Source organism: Ambystoma mexicanum, chromosome 7q, assembly GCF_040938575.1.
Source record: "Ambystoma mexicanum isolate Mex_15411 chromosome 7q, UKY_AmexF1_1, whole genome shotgun sequence".
Classification (NCBI taxonomy): Eukaryota; Metazoa; Chordata; class Amphibia; order Caudata; family Ambystomatidae; genus Ambystoma; species Ambystoma mexicanum.
Genome location: NC_090941.1, coordinates 946,871,926 through 946,898,161, shown reverse-complemented (window position 1 = coordinate 946,898,161; position 26,236 = coordinate 946,871,926). Strand labels below are relative to the sequence as shown.

Sequence of the window (26,236 nt, the reverse complement as noted above, 5' to 3'; positions counted from 1 at the left end):
TCAGTTTACTTTGTACTCCAAATCTAGGCATTGTGTCAGCTTACTCTAAAAAGTGTAGTTGGAGAGGAACTTTTTAATGAGGAGACATCTTACAGTGTACACTCGCGACCTGTAGATGGATGCTGCTGTAGCTGTTAGTGTCTTTCTTATGTGATATTTATCTGGGTTATTTTCTGAACTTTTCTTTAGTCGCAGAAGTGTGGGTCAGCACGGAGACAGAGTTCCTCAACTCCGTATGAAAAATATGAGAAAAAGTTTGTGTGTGCCCACACCTAATTGCGCCAAACTTCTTATGTAGCAAATTAAATTCACAAAAGTCAAATTGCTTGATATGAATAATCTTTGGTTTATTTGGTACGGTTTCTGCCCTTTTTTGGATGACACGTGTTTCGGCGTTTAACTAGCGCCTTTTTCAAATCCGGGCTGTTCTCAGATAAAAACAAACAAAAAAATAGAAATAAAATAACATTTTGAATAGCATATGACTTGATTGCTATCTTTTGATTAATTACACGTTGTGTACACAAGATAGTGAGCCTGGTTGTTATTGTGAGCCTTATAAAAACATCCCTCAATGTGATTAGACACCTGAAAAGTGACAAGCAATTGATACCTCGTGTAATAGTGAAGCAAAAGAAAAAGTCAAACCATTAAATGTGTCGCAGAAATGTGTCCCCTTAGGGGACTTCAACCTAGGCTTTAAAGACCCCAAAGATCACCAGGCTACCCTCATCAATAATACACTTTCTGAATTAAGCTTTACCCAAAAAGTATCTGGCCCCACCCACAACAAAGGGAGAACCCTCGACTGGGTAGCAGACTACAACTGCGCATAACTCCCCTCAATCATGGTCCGGCCACCATCTCCTCTCCTTTACCCTCGAAGCCTCGAGCCCCATCACCAACAATGTGCTAGCCTCAGCCATCCCTACGAGAAGTAAAAAAAAATATCACAGTGGAAAAACTGATACCGCTCATACTCCCTACTCTTAACCAACTCCCTGCTTCCTCCAACCCTCACGACCTGGTAGAAGGCTACAACAAAACTATGCGCACCGCCTTAGACTCCATTGCACCATTAAAACTAAGAAAATGTAAACCGAAAAAGCATCTCAACCACTGGTTCTCCAATCACCTCATAACGCTTAGACTAGAAAAATGCAAAATGGAACAAGCTTGTAGACATTCACCCACAGACCACAACAAAATATTGCTCAATAAAATAATGTCCAATTACAAAAAAGAAATCATAGCCGCCAAACAAGAATCGTACAACTTGAGAATAGCTCAATCCAACTCCAGCACCAAAGAGTTCTTTACGATCATTAAAGAACTGGAAACCCCTGTGCTAACCCCAGACACCTGTGTGAAGGACAAACAATGGTGCACCAGTGTCCAAAATGCCCTTAAAGTCACAAGCCTTCAAACTAAAATCAAAAATAAGAAAGACTCCCTAGCCAAACCATCCAACCCCACCAACACGACCCTATGCCCCAACACCCTCTGCCCAACCCCTCCAGCTTTAGCTTCTCCAAAGTCACCACTCTCGAAGTGGAAAAATCATTCTCAGCCTAAAACCATCCAACTGTCAGGGAGACCTTTGCCCCCCACAAATTATTAAAGATGCGGCAAGAGACCTCTCGCCATTCATCACAAGACTCATCAACGCCTCCTTCTCCTCAGGTACCGTCCCCAGCAACCTCAAAGAGGCCTGGGTCCTCCCACTTCTCAAAAAGCCTTCTCTGGACACCTCTATTCCCACCAACTACAGACCCATTACCACCGTCCCCTTCCTGCTCAAGATATTAGACAAGACAGCCTACCAACAAATCCAAAAATACCTTGAACTAAACCACCTCCTTGGTATACGACAATCAGGCTTCAGACCCCAACACGGGACAGAAACAGCCCTCATCGACCTGAAGGCTCAAATTGGACACTCAGACAACTGGAAAACAGCTTTACTGCTTCTCCTCGACCTCTCCGCGGCATTTGATCTAGTTGATCACAGAATCTTATGCAATCACTTGGACTCAGCTGCCCACTTTTCCCAAGAAGCCATCGGCTGGATCGAGTCATTCCTTAGCAACAGATCCATGCGTGCCAACCCCATCACATGTGGAGTCCCCCAGGGCTCATGCGTCTCCCCTACACTGTACAACGTGTTCACGAAGCCCCTGTTTGATGATCTAGATGGTCTGGGTATCACATACACTAATTATGCCGATGATACCCAGATCCTCATCCCGTTGACGGGAGATTACAACCATGATTTGGCCTTGGTGAACAGGGTGTACCTCATCATCCAGGCATGGATGGCATCTCACAGTCTGTGCCTGAATGATGACAAGACTGAACTCGTTCTTGGTTCCACCGCAAACCTAACCAAATTGGACCACAACTACACCAGCTTCATTATAGACGGGAATCCGATCAAAGTAGCTAAGGAAGTAAAAACCTTAGGAATATACATTGACTCCTCCCTCCCCTTCCATAAACAGGTTAGCTCTATGGCATCCTCCACAGCCTACACATGTAAGCTTATAAGAGCAGTCAAACCCTTCTTATCCACCCAGAGCTGCATTACCCTAGCCAGAGCCCTTGTATTATCAAAACTGCACTATTGCAATGCCCTCTACGTAGAAGCCAGCAAACAGGTTACTAACAAAATACAGACGCTACAAAACAACGCTCTCAGAGCAGCGTTCCGCATCCCCAAGAGAGAACACATCTCCAACATTGAGAGCCCATAGCTAGCTCAACACAACAGATAAAATCCTGCTCAAAGTAGCCTCACTAACACAAATGCATCAACAAGGCTGCCCCCCGCTACTTAGTCGACAGAATAAGTACACACCTCCAACAGACCTACTAGAACCTCCAACGCTAATCTTCTCACAGTTCCCAGATTCAAACGTACCAAAATGGGTGGCAACAGCTTCCAGGTGAAAGTAGCCCAACACTGGAACTCCCTACCACCTTCTCCAAGAACACCCCAAAACTACACACACTTTAGAAGCAACTACATACACTGGATAAAGAACAATGACCGCTAATTCCAATCATCCCACCTCACCGCTACCTACCTCTAAATATGTATATTTGTAAATCCGTCAACTTTTGCCTTTTTCATGACTGCTTCAATCATCTATTGTATCTACTGCATTGTATCCATAAAACCATTGTAATTACTCTACTGCATTGTAACATGTAACCAAGCTGCAAATAACCTTATTGCTCCTGCGCCCTCATACCCTCGGGTCTGGTGCGCAAAACATGAGCGGTGAGGAAGGGTGTGCGGCATGTGAATCCAAGCAGATACAAGCATCAGAAATACGATTACGGTGAGTAATGTATCCCTTCTGAGCCTTGAGGATCGGCTAGATCACATGCTGTGTATAGACTAGCTATCAGGAGAAGGAGGTGGGTTGTGAGAAGGTACAGCAGCAAATAGATGTTTTAGCACCGATTGTCCCACCTGTGAATCAGCTTTAGAATGTGTGTCAAAGCAGTAAAGCGGAGTAAAGGTATGTATGGGACTCCATGCAGCTGCTTCACTGCTACTGGGCCAATTGGTTTGCATATCGCCAGTTTGAGTAGATGTGGAAACCAAGGTTGTCTCGCCCATGTAGGAACAACCATGATTAGAGTCACTTGTTCCTGGTGCATTTTGTGCACTATCCTGCTCAGGAGCGGTGTCGGTGGAAAAGCGTAAGCACATTTCTCTGACCAGCTGATCCACAGGGCATTCCCCTGGGTTGGGGAAACCTGGATGTGAAGTCTGGGCATTGTGCCTTCAAACCTGTGGCAAACCAATTTAAAGGAGGATAAACCCAGAGGAAGAAGACATTGTCTAGGATTCCTCTATTAAGTTGCCACTCGTGTTCCTGTCATGACCCTTAAACCCTGGCCCTCAGTAGCAAGTCAGCCTTCCAGTTAGGGCCAGGTCAAAGGCCTTAAAACATCATCCAAGACTCTCTTGGAGTCGGTCATGGCGCCTTTGGCGCCAGGCTCCTAACCATCATGAAGAGCAACATTAGAATGGGACTATTTACTTGGGACTTAACGTAGGGGGTGGGGTGTTCAGCCAACATGGAGGCACACACATAGCTCAGTTACAAGGAACTGAGCTATGCGGTCTAGTTTTTTGGGTGTGGCAGGCCTGGGAATATTTTACCTGGACGACTTCACCTGAGACTATTTAAACCACACCCAAACAGCAGAACATGCTTCGTGTTATTCTGCTGTGGGCAGCGTAACGCTCACAGTGTACAGTTCTTGATGCCAGCGTACCTGAAACCAAGGACCTGCAGAGAGAAAGAACACTACAAAACTTTCCTGGAATAGTATCCTGTCTTCAATCCATCTCCGACTTGAGTTCCATCAACCTGAAGGTATGAACTCTATCATCTGGCACCGAATACAACCTGGAATACCATAACCTAGAAAGAGGAGAAAGACAGACAGCATTAATAAGCGTTTACTCACGTTTCCTCCTGCACGAAGAAAGCCACACTATTCTTACCTGGGTAGTCATCTCCTGGTCAGTATCATCGTTGGAACATCACGTTGCTCGGCGAGGAACATTGCGACCTGCAAGGAGAGAAAATACACAGGTTAGCAATATAAAAGGCGAAACAGCACCGCGCTTTACTCACTGGACAGCATCACGCACACTGCGCTTTCGGCTACTGGCCCATGCTCATCTTCAAACTGCATAACAACACCAAAATACCTTTCCATACCTAAAAGGAAAGAAGCAAGACATTATTCGAACTAAGAGGAACATAAGAACTGCATATAAAGGATTGTAAAGCAGCAAACCTACGGAGTCGCAGCAGGCCTGGATTCCCACATGGGGCTTGCACCAGTGAAGTAACTTAGTCGCTGCTCGCCCCCCACATCTACGCGCCCCTGCCATGAGGAGCAGGACAGGGATCCACCTTTTACAATATTACGGTGAGGAGAAGGCCCAAGGGGGAGTAAGGAGTTGAGGCCAAGGGAGGTGGGGAATCAAAGAATCTCTATTGAATCCAGCTCTCCTATATTGCAGACCCATCTTTAACCAGAGGCCTTACCAAGGGACCAGGAGAGGGTTCGAGAGTGTAAATCATCCAACCAGGACTGGGTGGCGTCCCCGTGGATACCAGGTGAGTGTAACAGTTCTTTGGGTAGAGGATCTCTGCTTAGGGAGTCTGCTAGAGAATGGAGTTCCCCTGGAACATGTTAAGACGCTAGGAACATGTTCCGTTTGAGTGCCCACTACCAAAGTTTTGGGATAGCCTGGACAGACATACAGAGTGTGTGCCTCCCTGCTTGTTTATGTAGAACATGGCAGTGTTGCGGTCTGTGGCCTGTTAGATGCAGTTGGAAAGCTTGCAGGGCTTTGAGTACTGCTAGTAGTTCTAGAAGGTTGATGTGGTTTTGGGGTGTGATCTGTGTCCACAGGCCATGCACTGTGTGTTGAAGGTAATGGGGGGCCCCCAGCTGCAGAGGGAGGAGTTTGATGTAATTGCCGCCTGTATTGGAGGATTGTGCAAGGGTTTGGCTTGTAACAGATTTTCTTTTGACCACCAGTGAAGTGAGTACTAGGGTAAGCGAAACAACCACTACATTGTCCCAAATTACCACTTGCCTGAGACCACTGTTTCGCTAAACGCTCCTGCATGGGCGCATCCTTACCTGAACTAGATAAATGCATGAATCCATCATCCTGAGCAGGCGCATTACCTTGCGTACAATTATTTGGCCAGATAATGAGGTATTTGCATTTTTAAATCTTTTGTTTGAGGGGAAGACTAGCCCCTCTTTCATCTTTATGATAGCTCCTAGGAACTACTTGGTTTGGCATTGAACAAGGCTTGATTTTCTCTCGATTGAAAATCCCAATTGGGACAGAAAATTGATTATTCTTTAGGCATTTTGCTAGTAAATTGGGGGGTGGGGACCCCGCGATCAGCCAGTTGTCCAGATAAGGGTACACAGGGATTCATTGTCTGAGTAAGTGCGTCGCCACCACCTTGTTAAATACCCTTGGAGCTGAGGTTATGTCAAAGGGGAGCACCTTGAATTGGTAGTGTTGATTTGCTATCTTGAAGCGCAGGAATTTTCTGTTCGCTGAGAACATTGACATATGAAAGCATGCATCTTTCATATCTAATGTGACATGTAGTCCCCTTGTTTTAGCAGTGGGATAACGTCCATTGTGTTGTCATGCAAAACATTTGTGGCTTGACATTTGTTTTCAGGGCGCAGGTCTAGGACAGGGCACATAGTAAGGTCTTCCTTTGGCACAAGGGAGTACATTGAATAGATAACCTTGTTTACCTGGTTTGCCGGGGTGATCTCTATAGCGTCCTTTTCCAGTAGTGCTTTGACCTCCTTCAGCAGAATGCGCTATTCCTCCTGCGTTGTCAGTCTGTCTTGGCGGGTGGGCGGATGGTCTCTGATTTCTATGCAATAGCCTCCCGCTATGGTGGAAAGTACCCACTTGTTTGACGTGAGCCCCCTCCCATGCGTGGATAAAATGACAAATGCAACCTCCTACTGGAGAAGCATGGGAGGGGGACCTGGAGTAGGTGGTTATTGCTTTGGGGGTGGAGGAGGCTCTGCCTTTACTAGTAGACCTTCTGTGACCCCCTTTAAAATTAATTCTGTGAGTATTGCCCCTACGAGGAACCCCAAGATGAAGTGTATCCACCCTGACTATATTTAGAGGACCGTTGGGCGTTTTTTCCTCGAAAGCGGCGCGCATTAAACACGCCTCTCTACACAAAAGGTTTATAAGCAAAAGGTTTTTCAGTGCGTCCTCTACTGCTTTCCAAATAAGGCGTTTGGTTCGATAAGCATATTAAGCAGGGTGGCTTGAGTTTCCAACTTAAAGACGGACTGTCTTATTAGCCATGCATAGCACTTGATGAGTGTACCATCAGCTACTATGCCGCCCGCATTATCTGCTGCATCAAGATTATTTGTCAGGATGCAATTTGCCACCTGCTTACCCTCAGCCACCGTATTTAAAAGCTGTGTTTTAAGGAGCTCTGGGACAGCTGTCATGAGATCTCGTCCCATTTGTGGCAGTTGTAACTTGCCAAGAGCGTGGTGTTATTAGCTATTCTTACTTGGAATGCAGCCGAGGAAGCTACTTTCCTGCCCAGTGTATATATTTCGTTGCTGTCCTCCTTCGGAAACCTGCTCTAAAAACGCAATCTGGTGTGCTAACATTCAGAAAGCCCTTGCAGACAAAATTGCTCTACTCCAATCCAAAATTGAGCAAAAAAAAAAGAGAAGCCTGATCAAGAACTCCACCTCCCCTATAGCCATCCCAGCGCTTAATAACCCAGGACTGCCCACCGTTCTCCTCGCCAGTCTCGGCTAAAGAAGTGGAAAAAATCATCAAAAGTCACAAACCTTCCAAATGCCAAGGTGACCTCTGCCAGCTACAGTGATTCTTGAAGGCGTTAAGGAGCTAGCCCTGTTCATCTCAGCGCTAGTCAACTCCTCATTCGAGACCAACACAGTACCCAACAACCTCAAGGAAGCTTGGGCCATGCCCCTCTTAAAAAAAAAAACCTAGATTCTAACATTCCCACAAACTATAGGCCCATCACCACCGTTCCCTACATCCTAAAGATCTTGGACAGAGTGGCCTACCTCCAGATACAGAAACACCGGGAGGATCGCAACCTACTAGGCCTCGGACAATCTGGCTTCAGGCCCAGACATGGAACGGAAACAGCCCTCCTGGATCTCAATCCAAATGGACATGGCTAAGGACAATGGTAAGCTTGCCATGCTCCTTCTGTTAGACCTGTCAGCAGCTTTTGATCTGGTCGACCATCAAATCCTCACTGATCATCGGTCTACAGTAGCTGCCTTCTCCAGCAACGCCTCTACCTGGATACAATCCTTCCTGTCCAACCGCACCACTAGGGTCTTTGCAGCCCCTGCGGATCCGATTCCCATCCATTGTGGCGTACCGGAAGGCTTGTGCGTTTCTCCAAAGCTCTACAACATCTTCACCAAGCTCCTCTTCGACCGTCTTGACAACCTGGGTGTCACATACACCAATTATGCTGATGACAGGTTCTCACTCTCTTGGGGAGCTATGAAGATGATTGTAAAAGAATCAACGAGATTTACCTGGAAATCCAGGCGTGGATGGCAGATCACTGCCTTTGCCTCAATGACGATAAAACGGAGCTCTTGATCACCAGATCCCAAACCCGCCTGAACAAACTAGACCCCCACTATGTCTCCATCAACACTGATGGTAACCCAATCAAAGTGGCCAAAGAGATCAAAACTCTGGGAGTCTACCTAGACTCCACACTGTCCCTCAAGAAGCAGGTGAATTCAACTGAGTCTCCAGTGGAGTTCTTTCCTATTGTAGGATACCTGGTGCCTCCTAGGAATGTTTCGGACTACTCAAACTGCGTTATTTTGCACAACGTGGAGTTTGCGTATGTTCTCCTTACTGGCCCCCCTTGGAGGGCGTTACAGTAATCAAGCCTAGGCAGGATGATAGCAGGAACTAAAGTTTTGCAATTTTTGCGAGATACCAGGGGATTTATTTGCCATAGTACTTTCAGATGGTATTGTGTGTTTTTTATATTATTAAAATGAGCATCTGCACTCAGATGCTTCTATTAATACACCCAGGGTTGTGTGTTTACCGCTGGGATAGAGGAGCCATCAATCAAGAACTCTGAGTAAGCCTGCCCCAATTTGTTTGTTTGGCTAGAACCAAACAAGTTCTGTCTTTGAACCGACAAGACATCCAGTTTTTGACAATCCACTCCTTTATGGATGCATACATAGAAGTTAGATAGGCTAGGTAAGTGTCATAGTCCCCACTAAGGCCCATTAGCAGTTGAAAGTCACCTGCATAGTTTGAGAATTGTAAGCCCCTTGCTGCAAATTGGTCAAAGAGAGGCTTTATGTATAGGTTAAAGAGGGCCGGTGAAATACAAGCCCCTTGCGGCACTACGTGGGCAGTGTCTCGGAGCATGCAGTTCCCAGGTTATTTTAGAATGTATTTTGCTCAGGAATGATTTTATCCACAAAATAACCACAGTGGAGCAATTTCCCACTGATCCCAGTGTTTCAAGCAAACAGGAGTGGTCCAGTAAATTGAACGCGGCTAACGGATCCAAAAAAATCAGCAGCACGTATTTCCTTTCTATCTAGCATCTGAGATTGTAAATTAAGCAGGGCACTCTGTCCCATGGTGACTCCTAAAGCCTGACAGATTCGGGTGCAAGATGTCAGATGTCTCCAGGTGGGCCTGTAATTGGGCAGATGCAACCATATCCCAAATTTTTAAAAGGAAGGGCGTGTTAGTAAATCGGTCTCAAATTGCCAGGGTTTTTAGGATTGAGACCAGGCTTTTTGGTTAAGGATGTAACTACCACTTCCTTAATGCTGTTGGGTACATTTTTGTGCCAGATAGATGTGTTAAAGAATCTGGTCAAGAAAGGGGCGAATAGTTTGTTTGCTAGAATTACTTTAGATGGTAATAGGTCTTCTGGACAAGATGTAGGTCTCATTTTGGTAGGAGTATCCTCCATTGCCTTAATGGCGACCTTTTGGAAAGAGAAACCTAAATCTGAGCCTTCCTTCTTGGTGTTCAGTTCAGATGCTTGGTCTGGCGGTATATTCAGTTTAGCACGACAGGTTTGGATTTTGTCCCCTGCCTTAAGGCCTTTGGCCTCCAACACTTTCTGAACATGGACACAGACTGTCGGGGGAAAGGACAGAAAGCTGAGGGTGTTTCCGACTGCCTGTACATTTCAAACAGTTTGCAAGAATTGTGCTCGGCTTTGTTCATTTGTTCATCATAGAAGCATTGTTTTTGTTTGCGAAAATCTTCAATTTGTATAATCTTTCTAGCAATTTCCATTTATCTCTATTTTCCACAGTTTTATCCTTGGCACAAATTTGCTGCGCCTGTATTTTTGCCTTCTTCATCAGATCAAGTTCAGGGTAGAACCAGTTCTGTTTGTTGGGGCAGTCAAACTGTTAGTTATCTAAGCAGGGCTGTATCCTCTAAGAGTGGATAAATGTTTTTATAAACCTCCACTAGATGACAAGGGTGATAGAGTTCCAAGGAGTTTGTCATCATAGCTGCCCACCAGGAATCAAGGTCAGTGGCAGTAAGCTGGTTGAAATTTCTGTTTAAAATGTTCTTGGGGGTTGGGGGGGGGGGGGGTTTCTATTAGGTCCCTTCCTTACAGCGAGGCCTATTCTGCAACAACTTAGTCCATGATTTGACCATGATGCATGGTTCAGCAACAACATTGCTACTATGAATATTACACGTGGCCACCCAATCTAGGCGGTGTCCCGTTATGTGGGTTAGCTCATGATTTATGACTTGAAAATCAGTATTGGTCAGATGGTGCTCCAACTCTATAGCTTCCTTATCTTGAGGGTCCCCCTTGCAGCGGTTTAAATCACCCAGAAGAATGGTGGAAGTTTTGGGGCAGTCCAGGGGGTTTAGAAGATGAAGTTCTTTGTTAAAAGATGGCACATCCGTAGGACGATAAATAAGGATGAAATGGATACACGTATTTGTAGTTGGAGATAATTTGGCATGAAGAATTTTGCAAATGGCACATTCAATACTTGCTTCAAAGAGCCCCAGCTCTTGCTTACTTAGATCAGCCAGCCCCACCCCCCCACCCCTCCTTCCAGGCCCACTAAGCGATTCATGCCCAGAAATGTGTAGCCTTCTGGGTAAACCAAATCAATTGCTGGACCATTTCCTTGTTGTAACAATGTTTCTGTGAGACCCATGATATAAATGTGATTGTCTAAAATATAGTCCAGGATGTGTAATGCGTGCTTAGACATTGAGCGTGTATTGAGCAGATCGATTTTGTGTTGCCTAGGTTTCTCTTGTCCCCCTACCTCTATATCTAATGGTAATGAGATCATGATACCTTCTTGCCAAGTCCGGGTGAGGTTTCCCCAAGAGCAATGCTAACGTAAAGATTTCCTTTTCAGTTTCCAGCGGCCCTACGCAGGGCTAGCGCCACCTGGCAACCCCAGGAAAACAAGAACACATGTATAATTATAATCAGAGGACTTACCGAGCCACGGATAAGCGAGATGATACACTGAGCCAACGCGCACCCAACGTGTACCAGTGCAGACAAGCCCAAACGCGCCAACGCTAATGCGCAGCTGATGAAAAGAAACCCCTGCAATTGCTGGGAAACGTAGTTAACTACTACAGATTAGTAGCAGCATGAGGAAATAAGCTGCGCTAGGCACAGAAAACAGTTGTAACAGGAGGGCAAAATTGAAATGGTGAGTTCCCCATATTATGGAAAGGAGGCAGCTCAGCATTTAAAAAGAAATAGGGGAATAGACATTCTTAAAAGGAAAGATTACCTCCCTCCACTCTCCCTACTGTGAAGGGCCGAGGCCCGTTGAGGCCTAAGTAGGGCACAGTGAAAGTTTGTTGAAATGGTCGAAGTAGTAGAAGAATCCGTTGCCAAAGATCTTACGGTGGTACAGCTGTCGAAATGATTGGATTCCGTCCTATTTTAAAACTTGTATAATCAATGGCGTTAGCCAGAAAGAAAGGAAAGAACTCTGCAACTTGCATCAGACTATGATGGCAGAAAAAAATCTGGAGGGACCTTGACGAGTGAAGGGCCATGGGTACACTGAACACAAGCCTCAGAAATAGGATTATGGATATATATATTACATTACTCACCGTAATCATATTTCTGATGCTTGTATCTGTTTAGATTCACATGCTGTGCATAGGCCGACGACATCTAGTGGAAGCTGCAGAGTATGTTTGTTTTTCGAAATTTCAAAAATGGGCGTCGACACAGGGCGTGCCAGTAATACTATCCCTAGTGTGACGTCCACTGTACCCATGATCCCTCACGCGCCTAGGACCCTCGGATTGTATTTTTTCCGCCATACTGGTCGGAAGCATCCCGCGCAGTTCCCTGGCCTTAGCCATAATTTTGCTAAATATCGTAATATTTCACAATTTTCTCCAACCCGACGTCCAGTCACCGACCTTCGACGCCGGCGGAGAAGAAAAAACAACCGTCGAGAGCTGCACAAAGGAATTGGGCCTCGGAAGGCCTATGGCCTCTGGCCTCGGCCCGGGCCTTGGAAGGCCTCTGGCCTCGGCCCTGCAAGTAGGGAGAGTGGGGGGTGGTACCTACTCTACACTCTAAATATATAGGTATATTCCTACACACATTAGCCCGCTGCCACAGGGTGCGTACGGAGGGTACCCCTTTCCAATTCTGCCCCAAGTGCAACCGCAAGTACCCTTGGGTTGACAGACACGCCACGTGTAACCTCTGCTTACCGAGGGACCACCCCAAGGCCAACTGCAGAGCGTGTAGTCTGTTTAAACCAACAACCCTTAAGGACCGTTCAACCAAACGTTGGGCCAACGACTCCAGGCAACAAGAGGCCATGGCAGCGGAGGGCGCCTTCAGCGATGGCAGCGACGGCATGCTTTCGGACGGCGAGGGCAATGTGGCGTCGAGACAGCCAAGCGCAAGTCCACGACCTCAGAAGGTTGTCTGGCAGAGCAGCTATGGGGAAAACCCCCGGTGACATGAGTGCTACCCACAGCACTTCCACCAAAAACGCAAAGTCCCACCGAGACTCGACACGCACGTCGAGTTCTCGGAAAGAGGCACACAGAGAACGGTCCACTGAATCGGTGTCCTCTGGGCGTTCTCGATCTAGATCGCCGCATGACCCCAGGCAGCCATCCACTGTTGCCAAAAGTGCCTCGCTCCCTAAGGTAACGGAGGTTCAATCGTCAGACGAAGCCGACCTCTATCCGCAGGCTGCCCTCCAGGTGTCGGCGTCAGCAGACCGCGTGACGGCTTTTCCAGAGTCCCGACCTCCACACTCTAGACATAGGGACACTACCCCCGAACCTCGACGCCAGACGTCGAAAAGCTCCGAAGGGGCGAAAACACTGGGGAAACATTCTTCCACCCACGGGTAAGGGGGAAAACACCAAAAGAAGCATTCTCAACTTTGTTCTACACCACAGCAGCAGTCAGACAGGTCAGAGTCTTCTACTCCACAAAGACAGACAGACAAGGCAAAACTGCTTCGGATATAAAACGCATAATCCAGGATGGCAATAGAGCTGCCCTTTTGCCACGTTGGTCTTGGAGGAGCATCAGCTTTGAAGCTGCCGTTTAACATGGATAAATTGCAGTCTTTCAGACTTTCCCATCTTTTGGATTTAGACACGATTCTGTCACCCTTTTTCACAAAACATGGAGGTATTTAAGTCACTGACAACCAGGACTGTATAACTCACTGGATCACATGTGATCGTATCCAATAGATGTGTTATATGCTTAATAAATACATCATCCAGTACTGCTGGGTTCCAATATATGTTGAGAATTGCTAATCTGTTTGTTAGCTCATTAAAAGGTATCTGAGAGATCTAATTTGTCCAATTTTAGGCAAGGATGGGGAGAGGTCCACGGGGTAAGGTTTACATTTAGTTCTTTTTAGCAGCGATCAGCAGGCTAGCCAGCCATGGGTCGCCCACTTGTCCGCTTGCAGGTATCCATGCGATCTCATAGTTGGGCCAGATTGGGTAATCACATATGACAATGCATTACTTACCGTAAAAGCATTTCTGATGGTTGTATCTGCTTAGATTCACATGCTGTGCATAGGTCCGACATCCAGTGGTCACTGCGGAGTATTGCATTTTGTTTTTCGTAGTCGAAAAGGGGACGTCGACAAGGCGTGTCTAACACTATCCCTATAGTGATGTGCGTTGTACCCACAATCCCTCAAGCGTCGAGGTCCCTCTGTTTGTATTTTTCTGCCCTGAGGGAGCCTTCTAGACGTGAGTGAGTACAGAAAAGAGAGAAATATAGTAGAGGATGTCTATGTTCCTTTCATCTGAGCGGGGAGGAAGGGCGGGCGCATGTGAATCTAAGCAGATACAACCATCAGAAATGCTTTTACGGTAAGTAATGCATTGTCTTCTGATGTTTGTTAATCTGCTTAGAATCACATGCTGTGCATAGACTAGCGAGCAGTACCCGGAGTTGGCGGTGGGTTATGAGAAGGAACAGTAGAGAAAAGATGTCTTAATACTGCCTGTCCCACCTGGGAGTCAGATCTAGAGTGTGCATCTAGACAGTAGTGTTTTGTAAAGGTGTGCACAGAACTCCAGGTAGCTGCTTTGCAGATGGACTCAAGGGGAACATTTGCAATGAATGCTATGGAAGCCCCAGTGCCTCGAGTGGAATGTGCTCTTGGCTTCAAGGGTAGTTCTCTCTTTGCAAGAGTGTTACAGAGTGATGCATTGTACAATCCATCTAGATATAGTGGACTTAGAGACTGCATCTCCTTCTCTTCCTGCTGCCACCGAGACAAAGAACTGATTAGTCTTTCTCAGTGATCTGGTTCTTTCCATGTAGAACATGACAGCTCTGCGTACATCTAGTGTATGCAGACTTTTTTCTCCCAAGCTGGAAGGGTTTTGAAAGAACGTTGGTAGTTCTATAGATTGGTTTACATGAAATTTTGAGATGAATTTTGGTGCAAACCTTGGGTGTGTGCGAAGAACCACCTTATCCTTGTGAACTGATAGATACGAAGGGGTCTAGTACAGAAAGAGCCTGTAGTTCAATTACTCACCTAATGGAGGTGATAGCTATTAAGAAAGCAATCTTAACAGTGAGGTATTTAAGAGTTGCCTTGTGCATGGGTTCGAAAGGAGTGCCCATGAGTCTAGAAAGTACCACGTTTAAGTCCCATCCGGGAGCTGGGTTAGCTATCGGGGGGGTGTATTCTCTTTACCCCTTCCATCAAGGCCTTGATAACTGGTATCTTCCACCACAACACTTTAAGTTGGGAAGTGGTGTATGCAGAAAGTGCCGCTAGGTGGACTTTAATGGAATTAAACACTAGACCTGAATCCAGTAAATGGGTCAAGTACAGAATAATGTTAGTGGCAGAGCAGTCAACTGGGTTGATGTTCTTACTTCTACACCAGATGACAAATCTTTTCCACTTGCTAGAATAGCAGTGGCGAGTATTAGGTTTTCTGGCTTCCCTGAGGATGTCCATACATCTCTGAGGGAGATGTAAATGTCCAAATTCTATGATCTCAGGAGCCAGGCTGCTAAGTTCATGGTCTGAGGGCATGGATGCAGTGTCCTGCCCTTGTCTTGTGACAGCATGTTGTACGAGCAGGGAAGTTTCATTGGGGGTGATAGGGACATCTCCATCAAGTGAGCGAACCATGGCTGCCGGGCCCACATTGGGGCTACTAGTATCATGGTAACCTGCTCTTGGTGCATCTTGTGCACCACTTTGTTGAGGAGGGGAGTCGGGGGAAAGGCGTAAACAAATTTTCCTGACCATTGAATCAACAGACCGTTCCCCTTGGACTGGTTCTGGGGGTACCTGGAGGCGTAACTTTGGCATTCTGAGTTCTCCAGGGTTGCGAACAGGTCTATTTCCGGGAAACCCCATTGCGTGAAGACGTCTAAGACGATGTTTTCGTGTAATTGCCATTCGTACTCTTTGGGTAGGGGGGAAGTCTCTGCTGAGTTTGTCTGCTAGCAGATTGAGTTCCCCTGGTACATGTTGTGATAGTAGGAATATGTTGTGTTTGAGAGCCCACTTCCATATATTCTGGGACAGCTTGGACAGTCCTGGAGAGTGAGTGCCCCCTTGCTTGTTGAGATAGTGCATGGCTGTGGTGCTGTCTGTGAGGACCATCACTGTCTTTCCTTGTAAGTGTTCCTGAAAGGCTTTCAGTACTTTGAACACTGCTAATAGTTCCAGCAGGTTTATATGCTTGGATGCTAAGCTCGGAGTCCACACTCCGTGAGCAGTCTGATGGGATAGGTGAGCCCCCCATCCTGTAAGGGATGCGTCTGTGGTTAGAGTGGCTTCCACTGCGGGTGTGGCAAAGGTTTTCCCTAATAACAGGTTTTCTTTTGTCCACCACCGCAGCGAGAGAACCAAGGCCTGCGAGACCACCACCAGATCGTCCCATTATCCGCTGGCCTGACACCACTGGCTGTAGAGCCACTCTAGCATTGGGCGCATGCGCAGGTGCGCGTGAGGTACCAAATAAATACATGACGCCATCATCCCTAGCAAGCGCATTGCTTTGCGTACCGTCACCTCTCGACCTGCCACATATTGGGGGATCTGAAACAGCATGTTTTGGACCGTCTCGTTGGAGGGGAAGACGAGGCCGTCCTTTGTTCGAATTAGAGCCCCTAGGAATTGTTTGATTTGGCTGGGGTCTAAGCTGGACTTCTTTTCGTTGATGGAGAAGCCCAGTTGGGACAAAAGGTCTACGGTCCTTTGGGTATTAGAGAAGCATGTTTCGTAAGAATCCCCTGTTATGAGCCAGTCGTCGAGGTATGGGTAAACCGGGATGGATAATCTGCGCAGGTGGACCGCTGCCACTGCCAGTACTTTCGTAAATACCCTTGGTGCAGATGCTATCCCGAAGGGTAGTACTCTGAACTGATAGTGTTTGTTCTCTATCTTGAACCTGAGGTATTTTCTGTGCGCTGGCAACATTAAAATATGAAAGTATGCATCTTTCATGTCTAGTGTTGTCATGTAATCCCCCTGTGATAACAGTGGAATTACTTCCTGCAAGGTCACCATACGAAACTTTTGGGGTTTGACAAAGTTGTTCGCTGGGCGCAGATCTAATACAGGGCGCATGGTTAAGTCCTTTTTGGGTACAAGGAAGTACACTGAATAAATACCTTCTGTTACCTGAGATAGGGGGACAGCCTCTATAGCTTCTTTTTTCAGTAGCTCTTCTACTTCTTGAAGAAGAATAGTGAGGTGTTCCGGTGTCATGCGTCGGTTCCGTGGGGGTCTGTATTTCGGGGAACCGTTGAATTCGATGCAGTATCCGTGGGCTATGGTGGATAATACCCAGCGGTCTGACGTTATTCCCTCCCATGCTGAAAGGAACGATGTTAGCCGGCCCCAGACCGGTGATGCATGGGAGGGGACCCGAATCTTTGGGTCATTTGTTGGTATTGGGCGTGGGGCCTTTTGGACTGGAGCCGCGCCCTCTTCCTTTGCCACGACGTTGGCCTCTTTGACTGAACTGGGTGCTTTGGTTAGGGGGCCAGTTGGTAGCAGAGTAAAATTGTTGTTGGCTTTGCTGCTGGCGTTGGCCACGAAAGGAGCGTCTATTGCCATAGCTGCGTCTGTTAGATGGCCTAGAAATTTGGTCAAGAGTCTTGATGGTATCAAACTCCTTCTTCGCATGTTCTAGGGCCTCATCAACTGCTTTCCCAAACAGATGTGTTTGCTCTATGGGCTTATTTATTAGGGAAGCCTGAGTTTCTGGCTTAAATCCCGAATTGCGCAGCCAGACATGGCGTTTGAGAAGTATTCCCTGAACCAGGGAGCGGCCAGCTGTCTCTGCGGCATCTAAGGAGTTCTTTACGATGCCCTGGTTTACAAGAGTTCCCTCTGATATAGTAGCCAACAGGCGTGAATGCAGGGGTTCTGGTGCGTCCTCTGCTTCGCTGCGCAGCTTGCTCCACTGTGCATCTGCGTAGCTAGCTAGTAGGGAATTGTTATTCGCGATCCTGGTTGAGAAGGCGGCGGAGGTTGTTATTCTCTTCCCAAGTGCATAGAGCTTCTTGCCCTCTTTGTCAGGTGGTGCTTCACTAGTAGATAGTGGTACCCCCGCTCTCTTTCTTGTGTTAGTCACTACCAGAGAGTCCGGAATAGAATGTCCCCTGATGTACAAAGGGTCAGAAGACGAAGGGCTGAAGAGCTTTTCTATCCGAGGGTTGACCCCTCTGACTAAGGCCGGATTGGAAAGGGAAGGAGTTATTCTTCTCTTTATAGAAGCCAGGAGCGGAATGGACTGGCTGACCGGGGCTTTTTCTTTAATAACTTTTTCTACAAAGTCTATGTCCGGAAGAGTCTCCCCTGTGTCTATTTCAAAATGCGCTGCTGCCTTGCGCAATAGTGCATTAAGTGAAGGCTGGTCATCTATGGGGGAGGTGTTCCCAATAGGTGAGTCCTTGGGAGGAGAAGGATGAAAGACATCAGGGTCTGAGAGCACTGATGGGGAGTGCCATGGCTGTGAGGTAGCTGTATCTTCTTCAAAAGCTCCTGCGCTAGTGTAAGGGTCTTCCTCAAACCTCTCCTCCTCAAGTTCTTCCTCTCCACCTAACCACTCCTCATCTTCCTGGAGGTATTGCTCCTCTTCAGTGAGGTCATATGCATCTGTAGAAGGGGGAAACAGCCTAGGAATACCCTAGGGTCATCCTGGGTCCATTCTCTTGGTCTTTTGGGTGTGGGTGGGTTTTGGCTACCCAAAAACCTCTCCATCTTTTCCATACAAGAATGGAGTCTTTCCAGGGTCTCATGGGGAACCCCTGAATAGTCTAGAGGGGGGAAATCAGTGTTTTCACCTTCAAAACGCTGCGAACGCTCCCACAACGTCGACGAAAGGTTTGCGTCGCCCTCAGAAAAGCCCTCCGGTAGTTCAGAAGTGCCTTTAGATGGATGGGGCAGTTCCTGGCTACTCTTGTGCTTTTTCAGCGTTTCTATTTCCTTGGGTGCGGTATTCGACGTCTGTTTCGTCGTCCGCTTACGTTTGTCCTCGGAAACAATTCTCGCCACACTCTCGACGACGAGTTCGTCAGTCGAGGGTTCTGGAGTCGGCGTTGCCTGCGCTGCGCGTTGTTTTTCGACGGCCGCTCTATGGAGCGTTACGTCAGATGTTTTTGGGGTAGCGCCCGTATTAGATGAAAACCCAATCGCTGGTCGCGGCTGCGTTTGCGGGTGGGGCTTGAGACCCTTGCGGTCTGAGGTCGACGCCGGAGTGCCCTGCGTCCCTTTCGGCGCTGGTGGATCCTTCGTCCTGGACGAAGAAGAGCCGTGGGTTGTCACACAGACCCCATAGGCTTAGCCTATGGGGTCTGTGTGCGTCCTTGTCGCCGGGGTGTTCATCCCCATAAGCAGGGCGTGAGCCGAGCCCGTCGGGGCCGGGGACGGACGTCGAGGAGCGCGAGCGCTCCTTCTGGGGGTTAATGACTTCCGTAACGGACGTCGAGTTATCACCCTCCTCGTCACTTTCTGTAACAGCGGCGGCGGGTGAGGAAACTGACTTCGACAGAGCGTAGTCCGCCCACCTCTTAACTTTCCGTTCTTTAAGAGTTCTTGGTTTCAAGAGCTTACAGGCCGCGCAGCTGTCCTCTTTATGATCGAGGGGCAAGCAACGATTACAGAGCTTGTGTTTGTCCTTCCAAGTGTATTTGCCCCTACAGCGTGGGCAAAACTTAAAAGGTGTCCTCTCCATAGCTGAGGCAATAAAAACTGGTGATAACCCCAAGGGAAAGAAAGGGGAGAAAGAAAGACATTCTCGACGAGAAGGTAAAAGTTCGACACCCCCACTCTCCCTACTGTATGTTGGCCGGCGAGGCCTGGCCACGTGTTCGGCAGCGCCGAAGGATCTCCTCAGTCTCTTCTCCTCCGTCGAAAACTTGCTCGGCGGAGAAACAGCTCCACAGCTAACGTCGAGGGGAGGGATCTTTTAACAATAAGTATATATTAAGGACCGAGGTCCGTAGTAATTGTTTAGCAATGTCTCTCTAAGAGCTCCGCATAAGGCGACCATAAGCTGGGCGGAAAAAAACAATCTGAGGGACCTCGACGTGTGAGGGATTGTGGGTACAACGCACGTCACTATAGGGATAGTGTTACAGACACGCCTTGTCGACGTCCCCTTTTCGACTACGAAAAACAAAATGCAATACTCCGCAGTGACCACTGGATGTCGGACCTATGCACAGCATGTGATTCTAAGCAGATTAACAAACATCAGAAACAAGTTTCCTGGAATATTAATATGTCGTACAGTGTCAGGTGAAGCAAGTCATTAGCATCCAAGTTGCATCCAAGTTATGGGCAAACCCTCTCGTGTTCCACACAGCGATCATATAAGAGGGGGAGCTAGGTTTTACCTTTCTCTAATGGCTCCAATCACCTTTTTTTATCTCTCAGCGTGTGTCGCAACTATACCCAAGAGCCCTATTGATCATCCTGCACGTTCCAATTTAAGGCTTTTTGACTTGATTGAGGCTCCAAATTCACAGTTACTCAACCCCTTCTGTCTGAGAATATGGCTAGCATCACCACCCTCGAACCTCACTGTTCTATAACTAGCGTTTTTTTCACGTTCGACTACTGGCATCTTATCCCAAGCTTTCGATGACTGGATTGCATTGAGGTTGATCTCAATCCGCTTCTCTCCAAAGCAGGTCTTTCATTCCATATACATTGCCCAACAATTTGTGATGGTACTCTTATAATCAGTGTGTCTAATTTTCGTGATTTTATTAATTGGATGGATTTAATGTCTCTAGATTTCACCTTTAACATTTTTATTTCCCTAAACACAGTCAGGATTGTAGCTCTGTTTGGGTTTGGATCACTTCTCTTTCTATTCGTCATTTGATGTGCTTTTTAACTACAGGAGTTGGGGCAAACTTGGTATCAGTCTTGGATTTTTGTTTTGAGGCATCGACTGATGATTTCATGCTAATTGCCATACGAGGGGAATCAGCGCAAGTGCTCGCTCTAAGGCGTGAGGATATAACTATCCAATTCTTTAGCTATTTACTGCTTTAATATAATCAAAGCACAAGACCCCACTTGCCACTGTTCAGGGGCATCAATCTTTTTTGTTCCCTAGTAAAAAAAAAACATACTAATTCTACCTGCCTTTCCACTGCTTGCACACCATCACCTGCATCATTTCCCAATACGGCACCCACTATCTCTTCCCCAATGTGTGGTAGAGTGGATAGAGTATGTAGAGCAATCCAGCCAATCAAAGGAGAAGATTCACCAGCTTTCTCAGTCACAGTACTTACAGATAATTTTTGTCCCGATTCACATATATCTTTATTGACTGCATTACTAATCTTGTTCGTCCTAACTTTCTTTGGGTGGCGTGGATAGCGCATTAATGAAGGTTGGTGTGACTTTTGGGTATTTTCCCCAATTGGATCTAGGTGGATTTTCAGCTCAGTAAATAGTCGAGCTTTACTCTTTTTTTACGAGAGATATGAAAGAACTCAAAGAGGTTGTTTATCGGGGCATCCTCTTGCCCCACTGCTGTGTCTTGTATATTGGAAACATTCACAATAGACAACGCTTCAGGAGTAATGCAATCAATTACAGAATAAACAACGCATACAAGCAACGAGGCAGAGCTTGCATCAGCCGCTCCAATGGTCTCCAGTGTGGTTGGTAAGGCTAATTTAGCTGCATTAACCGACAAACATGGTTCGGGTAACAAGGTACCAGAGTTCGAGCTCATCACAGAGGCAATCAATGTATCTAATTTCCCCTCAAAGGCGAGTATTTACAAGCGCTGGTTAGTTGATCAAGTTTGCTACCAATATTAGTTAGTAGCGCCTGGTGAATTTCTGTTTTTTTCAGTAAGGACTGTTGTGGAAGTTTCTCAGAAATTTGCTAATTCCCTTCTACCTTAGAGACACCCCAGCTCTTTTGCTGGACTTTAGGACTTTTGATATTTATCCTGGAGCGAGTGGGACCTTTTTCCGACTCCATGTATTTTTCTGTGATTCGGACTCTGGTCTCTATTGGTTTTGGATACTGAAACTCCATAGGCATCTTTTTACATTGTGACACAGCACCTCCAGTGGATTGCCACAGGCAAGTCTTTTTAGACTTCCCCAAAAGTTTAAATACCGTCTCTTGGATAACTACTGTTTCCAAGAGCAGTGAAGTAAAATTGACTTTACTTACAATTGTAACTTTCTAGACCCAGCACACACTATCTTACAATAGGGTGCTGGAGGGGTTACTTAGTATCCCCTTTGTCTAGTTTCTCATGTAACATTTTTTATGTTACCCATTCTACAATTAATGGCTGGTGGCAGTGGTTTACGTTTTACTACCATTGAGTGTTTTTACCACGTGCTGCAATCGCAGCTGCAGTTGTGCACCCATGGGTGCCTGTTTTGTCAAAATGGCCCTGGTCGTCTTGTTTCGCCATTTCTTATTGGAAAGGTTCTTCTTGAGATTTACTCTGTGTGCCAATCCACGTTTGGTCCCTTTGTTAGTTTTGTCTTTGCCGGGATTCATTTGTGAAACCCGCCTCTGGCTCCAGCGTGTCTGGCAGGGGCAGGAAGTGAGGGAGGTGCCCAAAACTCCCTGTGGTTAATCCCCTTGGTTACAGGAATTCACCCAAGGTGAATGGCCAGCTGGCTGACCTTAAAGGACAGCCACCCACCGGTGTGATTGAAAGCTAGGCTGTGAATGAATGGAAGAAACCTGCCTAAAAAGCAAGGTCTTTTGCTTGGAAGGCAGAGTCGACCACTGGACGAAGGAATCCGAAAAAGAACTTGGAAGAGTTGCCTGCTGCAACTTCTGGACCGTTTGTTTGCCCGGTGAAGCCCTGCTGCAGTGCCAAAACTCTGAATTCGCCTTGACTAGAGAAGCCCAGCAAAAGGACTTCTCCCCTTGGGTTGGTGGGACCAATCGACCCAGAGACAAGCTCATCTGGACATCCTCTCGGAGCTGGCTGTACTTCCATTGTGGCTGCAGGAACCGATTGCCAGGGAGAGGAACACCCGAATCGAGTGAGTGTCTAAGTCGGACCCGAGCTCCAAGAAGATCCTCCAGACTCCCAGGAAGCAGGACTGACCAAGCCTGAGCCACGTCAACAAAGTGCTGGACCCCAGATGCGAGGAAAGGCCATAGTGGTATCAGAGTACCGCTGAAGTACCGCTGAAGTGCCGCTGATCAGATGTTTGCCCATTGCTCCCACCGACCTTCATTTTGTAGTGCAGGAGTCCCCACGACTGAGGCCCAGAAACACAGGATCTGCAGACCTACAACTGGATCTGAAGCCAGCTGTAACCAATTTCTTCAAACCTAAGGTACTATAAACTAAGAGGTTGCTTACCTCTTGTTGTGTAGCCTTGCTAGCTCTCAGTTGAGACTTGCCTTGGTTGCTTTTGCAGAGTTGCTTTCAGCTTTGCCCCTTACAAGCCTTCCAGCTTGTGGCCCTACAGTGATTTCATTTTCTACAAAGACTTCTAAAACATTGTGCAAGACTTTTTACTTACCTTCAAGAAGTGCTCCAGCTCCCTACACATTTGCCCAACTAACATTGGCTGGCCTGCCTCCCTGAAAGACTTCTTACCTCTGTCTTTATGCTTTAACTATCCCTCACAAAAGTCACATTCTATAACTTGTGTAGCTGGGAAAGGGTTAATTTTCTTTACATTGGGGGTTCAAAAGTACTTACCTGCTTCAGAATATTTGTTAACCATTGTTTTATTCCCTCATCTTTTCCTTTTAACTATAACCTCAGTATTGCTCTAAATGTACCAGTGATATATCAATGTCCACAGTGCACTAGTTATTTAAGTCACCTCAGGGTGCAGGAAGTATGTGTGCCATCCCCAATGGGTATCTACTGATTTATTGAAATAAAGTGTTTATTGAAGCATATTTTAGTGTTACATATCTGCTCCCTTCTGAAGAAGGCTAATTCAAAATGACTTAATTCTTCAATCAGGAAAACTTGAGTGTAAGAGTTTATTTGAATACATGTCACTGTGAAACTCTGTTACAACCCTACAGCTCACATGGACCCCTCTTGAGATAAACCTGGCTGCTCAGCCATACTGCCAACCAGTGTAGTACAGACTTCTACCAAAGGATGGGTTACCTATTGCCAGGAGGACAAGGTTGGTGTAGTCTCCCAAAGAGTACTGCATACAATCTTGCCTAATAGACTCATACCATGATCAAGGTGTAGACGCCATAATTCAAGGTGCTCAATATCGGTCCATTATTTACAGCTTGTGATTGTGCCAACCCAAATGACAGAGGAGTTGGCTTCGCAAACGACAGCCGGGTTTGCCTGGGACATGCTTGCTGATGAACCAGGTGAATCCGGATACAGTATGGGTGATTGGGAAAGGTTTAAACTTTGGGCCCTCGAAAGTACACAGAGTTGCGTCTCTGGTATGATTCCCTCAAACATAGTGGGGACATGGTCGCATGTATCGAGATGGGTAACTGCCATATCGCCATATCCCTTCTAATTAATGGCAGAAAGCAACATGGCATATCATTTACAGCTATATGGGGGGGAGGGGGGATTACAATATTTCAAATCTTTGTAAGTAGATATATATATGTATATATATATCGACATTCATCCGCACCGACTATATATAGCGCCATCATCATTTTGATCAGAACAACTCAGCAATACTTCTATGTTTTTTACAAGTTTAGTTTTGACGATCTGTGAATATAACAAAGGCACATTCACGTCTTTCACTTTATGGCCTTGCACCTTATGACAAGGCTGAGCTTTCGTTACAAAATTACGGTCGCCATTGCCGGCTTTGGCCACAGTTGACTGTACCATAGCCACAGAGTCAATTAATTGCACAATCATTTCCGCATCTGATATGGACAGGAACAACAGAGCGGTTGAGCTCCTTACTCTGAGCATTCAGCATAATGTAGGCTCAATGTGTATGTTGGTTCTTACTTGCTATCAAAGGGGCATAGCAGGACTGCATATCCAGAACTAATGATTTTGAGCGAGTTAGTTAGTTACTATGGGAATTAGCATTTGCGCCATACCAGTTTTCAAGGTGAAGCTCTCCATGACAAAACCGGAGCTTACTGCAGGGTCAAGAGAAGCCCAAATCCAAAGAATGAGGAAGCAGGAGGCTGGCGGCTGCTCAGCCAAACAGTACTCCTGAAGCACTTGTATGATGCACGCGCACCATTGCGTATGTGCACGTGTATATAGTGGTTCTGGGAGTTGCACAGGCGGGGCTTTGAAGAGCTATGAAAAAAAAGGAAAATACGTATTCAAAGGTCCACTTGCAGACTTCTATCACTATTCAATAGTGAGGGAGAGGTTAGTTACCGTAGTAATAGAGAACAGTCAATCCAGATTAAGATAGTATGATCTAATCAGACTGCTGGAATCTTCAGCACAGCAGCACAGGAGCAACAAGGAGAGTCCCTCCAACTGAACAGCACTCCTGCTGCACTCACACGATTACTAAGAAACAGTGCAATCTACATTTTTTTTATTCTTTGGAGATCTTGCCTTCCGTCAATGATCTGTTAATGAAGTGCATAATAAAAGGAATTACAGCTGGGCAACATAATTTAAGGATATTGGAAGGACAATAGTCTCATGGGCAGGTAGTCTGGTTCATGGAAGGGATGATCGCTGCCACCTCTTTGAGGGTGAATGGGTTTAACAAAGTAGGGATGGAGCCCTTGTAAGTGCTTGGGTAATGGAGATATTGGTCCTCATTGGGATCCCCAATGCAGCATGTATAAAGCTACTTCTACAAACGTAAAATAAAAATATGGCTTAAAGTGGAAAGCAATGAAGTCGTTGAGCATTGACTAGCTACTAAAACCAGTTGAAAAACCTTGGCAGTGTCAGCGGAGGCATTAGCATATGAAGTGACAAGAGATCTCCAATGTTAAAAAGATGGTTAGAGGGGAAGGAGAATCTGAGCTTGCTTAAAACCAGTACGAACACATTTTGCACACTGAGCTGCGTTGAAGTCATGCTTGTGAGATGCGTTGTTTGCTGTACCACCGTGGGAGCACAGAGGCATGGGGTTAACTGACCTCCAGAAGCTTTGCCGCAGCATTGAGAGTGCGGATGTGGGAGCAGCTGATGGTTGTGGGGGCTGTGTAATCACCCATCTGCCTCGTCTGAATATCCTCAGCACCTGGCTGTGCTGCATGACATTATTTCAAGGGACCCGCTGTGCAATCCACTCACACATCCACTGCGGACTCCTTGGATGCAAGGAGTACGGCAGAGGCTCATCTAAAAAGCTAAACGCTCATCAAGTACTGATTACCTACCGTGCTGTGGCCAATGGGGGCCTATCAATGATTTGCAAGACAGCTTGCCATGTCATGTCATATTGCCACTTTCACCCATGCCAATAGGTTCCACTTCATTGCCCTCCATGCCCTTCTGACGGGACGTGGATTGGGGATGTGGTGGAAGAGAGTGGGTACTCGGGATGTGTGAAGACATTTGATCATTTACTACCTACCTCATTTGTCCAGTTTTGGATTTCCACTTTGTGACTAACTCAGTTAATCTTTTTCATCTTTCTCACTGTGAATTTCTCTACTGGACAATCTT

The 26,236-nt window shown here is 46.6% G+C and overlaps 1 protein-coding gene across 1 annotated transcript in view; it reads right to left on the bottom strand.

Annotated features, from left to right (window-relative positions):
• RSF1 (remodeling and spacing factor 1) overlaps positions 1–26,236 on the bottom strand; it is a 1,138,572-nt gene that overhangs the window by 850,893 nt on the left and 261,443 nt on the right. The gene's annotated exons all lie outside the window — the stretch shown is intronic.